Here is a 12,117-nt window from a genome sequence, read left to right as displayed (position 1 = left end):
TCGCTGAGTTGGTCACTTACTCCTCGACCCAGATCCCGCTCGGACTCGCCGAGTCGCCCCTTAAATTCAGGTTTTCTTTCCTTTCTTGGCCTTCCAGACTTTGGGTGTTACAACTCTCCCCCACTTAAACTAAACTTCATCCTCGAAGTTTGCTATGGCCCACCGCCTGATCTGCCTCCAATACTCCACCAATTATTCCAACACCAGCCGCCTACCTTCACTGGTCTTCCGCTCGATCATTCTGACTAGCATCAAACCTTGCGGATAATCATCTCGGGTCAACCCTGGCCCTGAACATTCTGGAAACACAACTTACTCAATCGACAATCCTTCTGGTACTCAATGAGTACTGCACTGAACCCATAGGGGTTCTCTATTTTCTTCCTTGCGCGATTTCCTCGCTCCCCCCCAAGGCAAGGCTCCGTAACCAACTACTTCCTCTGCCACTGTGAAGACCCTATCTTCACCAATTCTATTACTCCCGCTACTTCCAGAACGGGTCATCACCGTCAGTAACCACTGACACTATTCTCTGTCAAAATTTGGTGCCGAGCACCCCTCAATTCAACTAACTGAATTCCACCATACACTGCTTACCCGCAGTACCACTGACTTAAAATTCTGCTAGTCCTTGTCTGCCTTCCGGATGAACTGAGACCACCCTGGTCCCTACCAACCTATCAATGTCTGGATTACCGGCTCCCACTGGTAGCTAGTCCCATCACCACCACTAGTCGCTCCCAGCGACTTCCGAAGAAACTTCGACCACCTAAAACTGCTCAATCCCTTCTGCTATTCAGGCACTACAAACCTGGGATCCCCGATCCCCTAACTTGACACTAAGGTCCCTACCAGGTCCCACCTGTGCTGCTAAAACTCACGGGCCTCGCCCACGGGTCTCACCTAACCATACTACTGAGCAACCCTGCTCCCACGTCTCATCTACACTGCTAATCTCATACGGGCCTCACCCACGGGTCATACCCAACTATATCTTGGAGCGGCCTCTCCCAAGGTCTCACCTCTCCAGGGCTATACAGGCAACTCCCTATCATTCTCATCCACTACCCATTCCTGATCCCTACCTGATCACTAGGAGATAAGGGCCTCGCCCCAACTCCGCTAACAAAACTACTAAGGAATGCTACGGTGTACCCATAGTCTTACATCACCACCCATTGCTAACTGCTAGTGAATGCTACGGCTGCCCCGTAGTCTTACATCACCTCCTACCACTGACTGCTAAAACAGAGGCACCCCATGTGCCATCAGCTCTCAAGATCCTCACTCTGACTCCCTCGAGTCCTTCGGGCGATCCACAACCTGAATTCCCAACCACGCATTAACCATTACCAACACACGCACTAACTGATGGGGAGTTTCTCAAACTCCCTACCCTGAAATCCTCAGTCCATCAAACGCTGAACTACTTCTCTTCCTTCTCGGAGGTCACACACTCATTCTGGGTCTGCGTGCTCCTCTCTGGGCACACTCGGAGGATTCTCCCCCACTTCGATCCTGCTTACCCCTTGCTGCTCAATACTCAAAGAGATCCCGATCTTTGCTACTATTCCATAATCCATCTACGGAGGAACCCAAGCCCACCATAGCTAGGGATTTAACCAATCCATCTCTATCACTGTACCACTCCGAACTAGCGAGACGTACCAAATCCCTCCCAAGCATGCTATAGTTACTGCATCCTTCGAAACCTTCTTCAATAGAGCACATCCCCTAACTACCATACAATATGCAAGGTATGCAGATGGCATATAACTTGATCACAATCAACCACTCATAATAAAATACTCATACCGATAATGATGCAGAACCATAACAACATAATCATGCACAAATAAAAGAACTGAAAATGGAAATTGCATACCTGCAACGTCCGGTGTTGCTCGCGTCTCCAAGGTCGTCATCTGAAAAGCCCTGCTCCCTGCTGCAGGTGCCTCTACCCGGCCCTGACGGCCATCCGTGATCCTCAAGGTTACAGGGGCGGGTGCCATCACCCGTCCTGCCGAAAACAAACTAGGACACTGGGCCTTCTTGTGGCCCCGCTGATGGCAATGAAAACATAACAAATCGGATCCATGTGCGGTGGTAGTAGTACAATCCCGGCTGAAATGACCAGTCCGACCGCACTTGAAACAGCCAGACTCACCACCGCTACCACTCCTGCACGCGCCCCCGTGCGCCCTGCCACACTTCCCGCACCGACTGCGGTCCTGATAATCCCTCGATCTCGAATCCGATCCCTTGGGCCTTTTGCCCAAACCTTCAGCTACCTGAACCTCATCCGGCTTCCTCTTCCGGATCTGCTCCAAATCAATTTCCCTCTCTCTAACCCGAGAAATCATATCTTCCAGCGTTTTACAGCCAGACCTGCTCACGAACTCCCTGATGTCAGCCCTCAACATCTCATGGTATCGGGCCTTCTTCATCTCCTCATCCGTGACATACTGCGGTACAAGAAGAGCCCTCTCCCTGAACTTGGCGGTGATCTCCGCCACAGTCTCAGTAGTCTGCGTCAAATCCTGAAACTCTCGTGCCAGCTGCTGCACCTCAATAATTGGCGAAAACTCCGCCCTGAACCTGGCTGAGAAATCGCTCCAAGTCATCGCGTCCAACACGACATCATCTCCCACGCATTACCAATCTCTTCCTACCAATCCCTCGCTCTGTCCTTCAGAAGACCGGAGGCGAGTCTAACCTTGTCCCCCTCGGGACACTTGCTTGTACGAAAAGCGTTGGCAACATCAGCCAACCATCTGCTGCTAGCAATGGGGTCCCTAGCCCCATGATAATCTGGTGCCCCGCAAGCCCTGAACTCTCGAAAGGTCAAGGTACGCGCCCCCAACAAAGCCATCATCTCGGTATGGAAGGCTCCCAGCCTCTCATCCAAGATCTCCAGTATACCCTCCTTGACCGTGCCAAAGATCACAGGAGTCTGAGCTAGAATACTGTGCGTAACCTCAGCTGATATCAACTCTCTCATCCGCTCCTTGAGCTGCTCGGCCCCTGAACCCGAGCCCGATCCCTCTCCGATGCCTGATCCGCCCGCTGGTCTCTCTCGCAACGTCACCATGCTGAAAGTATATCACAACCACTATCAGAATACTCATCACTGATGCGAGACCAAACACACCCTACCAGGTCCCCGGTCTTGTCTCGACCTTTCCTGAATCGAGTACGAATCCTCTGCTTTCAGTAGTACGGGCCCATACTACCTTCCACATCTATCCGTACTTTCCTCAGGAATTGCTTTGACTCCACCAGGTCCCTTAACCACTACTACTGCTCCCAGCACTATCTCATCCTAGGCTTACTCTAGGGAAACCTTTGACTCAACTCAAACCAGTCCTCAGCTGCTGAAGGCCCCCTTGTGATGCCAATTAGCCATCATGTGGATACCATCACATGTGACGAGGCTCAGATAATCCTTCAAGTAAAAGACTTGTTCCTACAACGGTTGGACTCAAACAAGAGCTGTGCAATAGGACCAAGTCCAACACTCTGTGATTATTCAACCCTAATCACATGTGGCGTGTCGTATCCACCTAATGGCTAACTCCCATCACTCAGAATCCTACGATGCACAAAGCAAGCAGCATTCGGACAAGGGAAAATCTAACCATAACATACTCAAGCAATCGCATCCACATAACAAGAATCTGAACTAGCATACAACACAACTCATAAACTCAGGCATAACCTAAACAGGCTATCCTACTACTGTCTAATCAGCACTATCATGCAGCTCAAAAGCACAAATAACAGGCACATAGGGCATCATCCTTAGATCCTTAGTCCTATTCTAGCATACTGTTCTACTAACTGATAATCAAAACATAGACTTGTATGGGTATTTTGGGGTACTTACTTGAGCTCGGCTGATTGCATGCACCACACCCCCTTTTCTCTTTTCAAAGTTCTTCTCTTTCTGAATCATTTTTGCTTTTCTAAAATTGTTTTTCATTCTCAAAATTCTTTTTACAAAACCGTCTTTTCATTTTTGAAAACTTTTTATCCGACCCCTCAGTTTGAGTTTAGGCACACCCGAGAGTATGCTCGAATCCCTCAAACCAAGGCTCTGATACCAACTTGTAACGCCCCAAAATTCAAGACTAAAAATTTCTTTTAATAAAACATTACTTTAAGCAAATTCATCATTTCAAAACATAAACAGAGTATTAGTTTCCAAAATACATGTTCGTTATCAGAGTAAACATTCCCAGGCTGTCTAGGCTATGGTGTGTGCCATGCGATCACCCCGAGCTCTTCCCCCCGCTACCGGAAGTACCTGAAACCAACACTGAAAACCGTAAGCACGAAGCTTAGTGAGTTCCCCACCCTACCACATACCATGCATAACCACATACTGCACATACTGGGCCACGCTCGCTATCCTGGGCCTCGCCCACTACCTTGGGCCTCGCCCGCTACAACGGCCCCGCCGCTCTAGGCCCCGCCTGGCTTCGAGCCCCGCTCGGCTACAGATCTGTTTCACTTAGGCCTCACCTATCACAGGGCCTTGCCCACTAACATATAATAGCACGTAAACATATCACATCACATCACATAATCTAAACACATACAAACGGATCTTGTCCTAAGGCCTCGCCTATCTCTGGGCCCCGCCCTTGTCCTACTAGTGATGAGTCATGGAACCCCGTCCATACTCCTGCTCATAGTGAGGTACGGGCCCAGCCCACCCTCAGTCCTTCCCTAACTTGGGCCTCGCCCCTGCTCTGTTGCTACTGAGATGTGGAACACCATCCACACTCTGCTATTGGTGAGATACGGGACCTCGCCCACACTCACCTCCCTACCAGGCACATACAAGTATCACACAGACAACAAGTATAAACTATCACATAAACCATTCCTTGGGCACCCGCCCTTTACCATTGGACCTCGTCCCGAATATCATACTAGCATACTGTGCCTAGGGCTAACCCCCGGGTCTTCTACTCATAACTACATGGGCCGGCATTGTGGCCGTAGACCCATTCATACAAAGGGAAAATCACCTGCACTGGATGAACTTGCTGATGATCCCACTAGCTGCTGCCCGACCACTCACTGAACTCCGGCTCTACTAGCTTCCCGAGCTATCAATATCAATGCAACACTTAGTATAATTGAACCTCGACAGTTAACCAAGTCAATTCTGGTCTAAGTTAAAGTCCTGGTCAAAGTCAACCTTTCCAGGTCAACCCTACTCGCCGAGTCCACTTACTGACTCGCCGAGTTAACATACTCAGGGTCCTTCCATTCGCGACATGACTCGCTGAGTCAGTCCATGACTCGCCGAGTCCAACGATTTCCGAGTCCTGACCTGCCCAACTCGCTGAGTCTCCACTCGACTCAGTAATTCGAGTCTCAACTCGAAGGGTTTGGGGCTTCGTGACTTGACTCGCCGAGTCCAAGAACAGACTCGCCAAGTGCCATGCAATCTTCATCCAACTCGCCGAGTTGTTCATCCAACTCGTCGAGTTCATGCCCATCTTCATCCGACTCGACGAGCTGTTCATCCCACTCGTCAAATGGCATGGTCGACTCGGTGAGTCCGATGAAGATGGTCGTGGGCTCGACGAGTCGGATGAGTGACTCGGCGATTCCGATGAAAATTGCCTTGGACTCGACAAGTCATTTGGGGGACTCGGTGAGTTGGCAATTTAAGCAAGAAATCGGCGAGTAGTTGAGGGTACTCGACGAGTTGAGGTCAACATGGACTGTTGACCTTGACAGTTGACTTTGACTTTGACCAAGGGTTGACCCGTTGACTTCTGGGGGTATCTTGGGAATTTATGAACTTTGTGATGTGTTGGATATAGGTGGTGGAGTTTGTGGTGGTGATCCGGGAGTTGAGCTTTCTAGTTTCAGACGACAGTTGCAAGGTGAGTTCTCCTCACTATATCAGCAGGGTCTAAGGCACCAAGGCTGACCTTTTATGGATTTGTATCCAGATTATTGCATGATATATTTATTGACTTACATCCTGGTAGTTAGGATGGTGATATGCTTATGCTTAGTAACCTGGTTAGGTCGGTATCCTGGTATATAAGTTGATGCTATGTTAGTGACCTGTTAGGCCGGTATCCTGGTTATAGGATTGTTGCTATGCTTTGTGATCTGTTGATCAGTTTAACTGCTATGTGTGCTAGCGTAAGATATTTATGTGCACATGATTATTTGTTTAGGGGTTGGGTTGAGGCGGTCCTGCATTGTGCTGAAGTCCAACATACCCAGGGCGGTCCGGATAGACTATAGGCCCATGAGGGATGTTAGTCAGACTGAAGACCCGACGAGCGGTCAGGATAGGTTGAAGGCCCTATGAGGCGGTCTGGATGTGCCGAACGCTTGGAGAGCGGTCCAGATAGACTGAAGGTCTGCGAGGTGGTCTAGTCAGGCTGAAGTCTCATTATGCATGCTGTTCTTTATTTGTTGATATGATATGATTATGATTTTATGAGGATGATATTTTGGGTGTAGCTCACTAAGCTTTCCGGCTTACAGTTTCAGTTTAATGTTTCAGGTACTTCTGGTGATCGTGGCAAGGCGAAGGCATGATCATACCGCTCGTCCTGCTGTTATGATTTTTATGAATTGATACTGGGATACTCTGATATTTATTATTTTGAAAACAATCTATGTAATGTTAAATGGTTTCAAGTGTTTTGAAAATTTTTAAATTTAGCATGATTTTTATGGGTGTTACATAAATGTTGTTACTCGTTTGAAATGGTGAGAAATATTATTTCCTTTTATGGTTTGTACAAACAAGGATTTACTTTTTCATTTGATAATGAATGTGGTGGTGTTAATGCTTTTTATAATGGTGTTTTTTATTTTAAAGCATTACCTTGTGATGGTGTATATGAAACTGTGTCGGTTGTAGACAACTTAGGAAATAATGTATTGCATATTGATTCTTCCGCTAGTTTGGATAACGCATCCTTATGGCATTGTCGTCTTGGACATGTCAACAAGAAGCGCATATGCCAACTCCAAAAGGCTTGAGTCTTGGAGTCATTTGACTTAAAGTCAGATGATAGTTGCGGATCTTGTGTACTTGGAAAAATAACTAAGTCACCCTTCACTGGTACTTGTGCTAAGGGTGACGGTTTGTTGGAGCTCATACATACCGATGTGTGTGGGTCCTTCAGAACTGCCACAAGGGATGCTAACCGCTTCTTTATGACTTTTACCGATGATTATAGTAGATATGGCTATGTCTACTTAATGAAGCATAATTCAGAAAATTTTGAGAAATTCAAAGAGTGTAAACAAGAAGTGGAGAATTAGATGGGCAGGAAGATAAAGATGCTCCGATCCAATCGAGATGGTGAGTATCTTAGTATCGAGTTCCTCGACTATCTTAAGGAATATGGAATTGTTTCACAATTGACACCTCTAGGACACCACAACTGAATAGTGTGACTAAGAGGTGCAATCGAACTTGGTTAGACATGGTTCGTTCCATGATGAGTGGAGCTTCGTTACCAATCTCATTCTGGGGGTATGCCTTAGAGACTGCCACCCATATCCTTAATCTAGTCCCTACCAAAAAGGTTGCCAAAACACCTCACGAGATGTGGACTGGGAAAGTTCCCACTTTAGACCACATCAAAGTTTGGGGTTGTGAGGCTTTCGTGAGGCGTGAAACTCACAACAAGCTCGAAGCTCGAAGTGGGCGATGTATTTTCATCGGCTACCCATATAAATCTTTTGGTTATCTCTTCTATAAACCAAGCGACAATGTCGTCTTCGTTGCAATGAGAGGAGTGTTCCACGAGAGAGAATTCGTAAGCCAAGAAAACAGTGGGAGGCAAATTGACCTTGAAGAGCTTCAAGAGTCAAACGGTGAAGGAACCTCAAACACTAGCAATCAACCTGAGGAGGAAACTCCTGTTGAGCCGATAGATGAGGTTGTACCTCTGAGGCGTTCCATAGGAGTTAGGAGCACGCCTGAGTTTTATTATGGTTTCCATATTACTACAGAAGGTGATGCATTTATCAGTGATAGTACACTGGTAAATTTGGATGAACCTAACAACTTCAAGGAAGCCATGGCAAGCCCTGAGTCAGCCAAATAGAAAGATGCTATGAACAACAAGATTCATTCCATGTATGATAATCAAGTTTGGAACTTGGTTGACAATGTACTGGTTCGTAAGACAGTCGGGTGCAAATGGATCTTCAAGAAGAAGGCCGACATGGATGGGAAGGTACACACTTACAAGGCATGATTGGTTGCGAAGGGCTTTAGTCAAACTCCGGCAGTTGACTATTATGGGACCTTCTCACCAGTAGCAAAGATTAAGTCTATTAGAGTTATGCTAGCCATAGTTGCATTTGATGATTATGAAATATGGCAAATGGATGTCAAAACCGCTTTCCTTAATGGAAAGTTGGCTGAGGATGTTTACATGATTCAGCCAGAGGGTTTTGTTGATGCAAAGTACCCTAAAAGAGTGTGTAGACTTGAGAAATCCATCTATAGATTAAATCAAGCATCTTGCAGATGGAATCTTTTTTTCGATGAGAAAGTCAGAGAGTTTTGCTTTTCCAAGAGCGAGGATGAGTCCTGTGTATATCTCAAGGCTAGTGGGAGTATAGTTAGCTTTTTGGTATTGTATCTAGATGACATACTACTCATAGGAAATGATATCCTAACCTTGCAGGAGGTTAAATCATGGCTTAGGAAGTGTTTCGCTGTGAAGGACCTTCGAGAAGCTGCCTATATCTTAGGGATAAGGATATTGAGAGACAGGAGTAAGAGACTAATTGGACTTAGTCAAAGTACCTACTTGGATAAGTTGTTGAATAGGTTCAGCATGCAGGATTCCAAGAAAGGTGACTTACCGATCCAAAGTAACGCCAAACTGAGTAAGACTCAAAGCCCGAGTACAGAGGACGGGATAACTGAGATGAGTTGAGTACCATATGCTTCCGCTGTAGGCTCGATCATGTATGTTATGACTTGTATTCACCCTGATGTGGCTTTTGCTTTGAGCATGGTTAGCAGATATCTAGGGAACCCTAACAAAACTCACTGGACTGCAGTGAAGAACATTCTCAAGTACCTGCAGAGGACTAAGGATTAGGTCCTTACCGTTAGTGGGAGTGATGACTTGAGAGTAGTGGGGTATAGTGACGCTAGCTTTTAGACTGATAGGGTTAATTTCTGCTCTCAGTCGGGCTAGGTCTTTATCCTAAATGGAGGAGCAATTACTTGGAAAAGTTCCAAGCAACAGACAGTAGCTGATTCAACGTGCGAATCAGAGTACATAGCATCAAGCGAGGCAGCGAAGGAGGCATTATGGCTGAAGAACTTCAACGGAGACCTTGGAGTTGTACCGGCTATAAAGGAGCCTATGGAGATTTTATGTGATAACGAGAGTGCAGTTGCCTTACCCAAGGAACCAAGGGATCACGGCAGATCCAGGCGCATCGACAGAAAATATCACTTCATTAGACATCGAATAGAAGAAGGACTCCTCGTGGAAAAGAGGGTATCATCGGATAAGAACCCAACAGATCACCTCACGAAGGGACTGTGTACGGTTAAGCTTTTACAGCATGCGAGGTGCATTGGGCTGAAGGATGATATTAGTTTTAGTAATTAGATATCTTTCGAAACTTGTAATAGTTGAAATGTAATTGACATTTGATGCTTAAATAAAAGGTGTTATTTATTTACTAGTATGGTACTGTCTTGTTTCAATCATTTACTATTGTTTCATGTTGCATGTTTTGACTTCCAGACTAATTATGTTATGGTATATCATATTATTCAAACCATCCACAGTTGATCATACTTTGGAAGTAGTTATTGAAAAAAGACTATCATGAGTTGGGTTTGTAGATTTGTCTGAATTATATTAGACATAGCAATTGTTGCTGCAACATTCATGAGTGCTCATAAGTTCTGAGTATTAGATTCAACCCATGCTCACTTGTATCACTTCATGGAATTTATCTCGAGTGATCATGAGATGATAATATCATATAAGTCGTCAAACCAAGAGATATGAGTTGTTGACAATGAGTTAGTTATACATTGATAGTACGAAAACGCATTAGTAACTTGATGTTATAAAAGGTGTTATTGTGTACAATTTGATGATTAGTTAGTACAAGCATATGAGTCGAACTTTATCTGTTCCTTTTAGTCCTTGGAGGATTAAAACCGATATCTTGGGCCCCTCGATGATTTTGTTTTGACTTATGTGTCGGGCCCGGTTAGAACTGAATTGATGTGTTCGATTAAGTTCTATATCAAACAAATCAGAAATCAGGAAACAAAATGCTAGACAATAAGTACGACGTTGTTCCATGTATTTGTCCGGCTGATATCTTGAACAGAGGATTATATGATCACTTATCTAAAATGGCACAACTCAGTTCCGCGAGACTTTGAAAGAGCTACGATTGCGGGTCGGATCCTGACATCATACTTGCAGCTATAGTTATGAGACTTATCCAAGTGGGAGACTCTTGGATAAGGTGTCTAACTCCATAACTAAATTTGGTATGTACTTGACCTGATTTAGCATGGTCCATTTGGGTTGCATGACATCGAAACATTTGGATAGACTTTTGTGAGAAGAGGATGTTTAAGGTTTATTAATATATTATAAGTTATAATATATTAATATGAATTATTTAATTATTATTGATCAATAATTAGTTTGGGAATTATTTTGTGATCAAAAGAGACTAATTAAATAAATGGGTATTGATTTGGTAAATCATTCATTCTTATATAGTGGGCTTATGATCCATAGTTCTTCATGTTGGGCTAAACCCATGTGGTTACCCATGGATACTCCATGGAGGTTAAAACCCATGGATCATGAGGAATATGGAAATGCATTATTTACATGGTGTAACCCTAAGATGCACACTACATAAAGAAGCCTCATCCTTGTAAAATCGGCACTTAAGAGATAATAGTGAGGGCTAGCCTATCTTGGTGCATAATAATCTTCTCTCAAGTTATTCCAATTGTTGGTGGTGTTGTGTAAAGCATTTGAGGCATCATATTTGGGGTGCTAGGCTCACAAAGTCTTAAGCAATCCAAGTTACAAGAAAGGTATGTCATTCTACTAGTTTTATATTATATATACCCCAATCACATGCTAATTAGGATGAAACCTTGGAAAAAAGAAAGTTTGCATGTATAATAGAGAAAACATAGATCCAAGGTTTCTAGGGATGCATGCACACCATAAGAGTATTAGAATGCTCAAAACTCATCACAAAGGACCAAGTTACCCCTAAAAATACACCTCGTGAAGAGCCATATGATAAGCTACATGAGATGAGGAAATATCTAATGACCAAGCTATTAACAATGTGAATGTTTATTGGAAAAAAAATAGAAACTGCCTGTATTAGGTATGAGATTTGTGATCCTAAACAACTGAAACACATGATGTGTAACTATGTTGTTGCAAATGGTTATCAGTTATGCTACAAGAAAAATGATAGCAGGAGACTTTTAGTGAAATGTTGTTCTGGTGCTTACAAGTTTAGAATGTAGGCTTCTTGGATGAGTGAGGAAAAATATTTCCAAATTAAGTGTCTCATAAATGAGCATAACTGTGCAAGAAACATCAAATTAGGTTCAATTGTGAAGTATGCTTGGATATGTAGCCATTACACCACCCAATTCGTACTGAAACAAAAAGTTAGTGTGAGGCTCCTTAGCGATGAGGTTAAAGAGAAATTTAGGATGGATGTAAGTATGGGACAGTGTAGAAGAGAAAAGAAGTATGCAGTTGAATTGATTGAGGGAACACTAGTGGAGCACTATGCAAATCTATGTTAATATGGGGAGGAGATAAGAAGATCAAATCCTAGACCAATAGTCAAAATCGATGTCAATGTTATTCCAGATGGTGAGACTTATTTTAGCAAGTTTTACATTTGTTTTGATGGCCTAAAGAAAGGGTGGAGAGGGAGCTGCAGAAGAGTAGTAAATTTGGATGGTTGCTTCTTAAAGGGTTTATGTTCAGGAGAGCTAATATGTGTTGTAGGAAGGGATGCTAATAGTCACATATTACGAATTGCATGGGCAGTTGTATGTGTAGAAAACAAAGC

The sequence above is a fragment of the Lactuca serriola genome, chromosome 5, assembly GCF_051521515.1.
Source record: "Lactuca serriola cultivar US96UC23 chromosome 5, Lser_US96UC23_V15, whole genome shotgun sequence".
NCBI lineage: Eukaryota > Viridiplantae > Streptophyta > Magnoliopsida > Asterales > Asteraceae > Lactuca > Lactuca serriola.
This window is presented reverse-complemented; position numbering follows the sequence as displayed.